A 1,118-nucleotide genomic window follows, 5' to 3' on the forward strand; every position below is an offset into this window, starting at 1 on the left:
GGGGTCCCCGCGCTCCCCCCGGCTCCTCCCGCCGTGGCGCTAGTGAACTCTCCGTGTTGCCATTTCGAGGATCAAACGCGCCCGGGAGCCCCGTGGGCGCGGTTGCTCCACGGCGTACTTGGACTTCCCGGGAGGCCGGACACCCACCGGGACTGTTTGGGACTGGGAAGGAGCTTCCCAGCCACGCTGAGCCTCCCCACGGCCCCGTCCAGGACGGTATCGAGTGGGCAGAGGGCTGTGGAGAGCTGGCCGGAACCAGGCGTGGGAGGAATCAGAATCGCACCCGCTCCGGCTCGTGTGCGACGTTTGGGGGCTCGGGGGGAAAGGGGGGGGTACAGAGCCGGCCCCAGGAACCCCTCCAGCCCAGCGGGTTATGCCGTGTTTATGTCACCCCGGCCCTTCTGCAGGGACGGCATCCCGGGAACATCTGGACCTTCTCCCGAACATCTGGCTCCGCAGCAGCTCGAATCATGCCCCCGCCCCACTGCTGCTGCCCGACCGGGGTGGGGCGGGACAGGCGTGTGACATAATTTAAAAAAGCATATGACATCACGCGGAGGGGTCGCATGGTGCCCGATGACGGTGCCGGCACCGTTGCCCATCTCCCTCCTCGGCCCCGGGCCCTCGCAGGCAGCGGTGTGGCCAATGGATGACGTCACGGCTCAGGCTCTGACGTCACGGTTCTCAGTCAAAGCTGGAGTTGGGTGAGTGATGGGCGGCCTTGCCGATGACGGGACCCCCATGATGGGGATCCTCTGTTCCGGCTCCCCGGCCCTGAGCCCTGCTCCTGCACCCCCGCAGGGACGACTGGGGGGACAGCGAGGGTCCTGCTGCCCTGGGGGCTGGCGAGGGAGCCACTGCCCTGGGGGGACAGCGAGGGTCCCACTCCCCTCGGACATTGTGAGGGTCCTGCTGCCCTGGGGGAACGGTCAGGGTCCTGCTGCCCTTGGGGCTGGTGATGGTATTGCTGTCCTGGGAGAATGGCGAGGGTCCTGTTGCCTTTGGGGATCAAGTCCCACTGCCCTGGGGGGACAGTGAAGGTGCTGCAGCCCTGAGAGGATGGCGAGGGTCCCGCTGCCCTTGGGGATGATGAGGGTCCTGCTGCCTCGTCCGTCTCT

Source organism: Corvus brachyrhynchos, unplaced genomic scaffold (genome assembly GCF_000691975.1).
Source record: "Corvus brachyrhynchos isolate BGI_N302 unplaced genomic scaffold, ASM69197v1 scaffold193, whole genome shotgun sequence".
Taxonomy (NCBI): Eukaryota; Metazoa; Chordata; class Aves; order Passeriformes; family Corvidae; genus Corvus; species Corvus brachyrhynchos.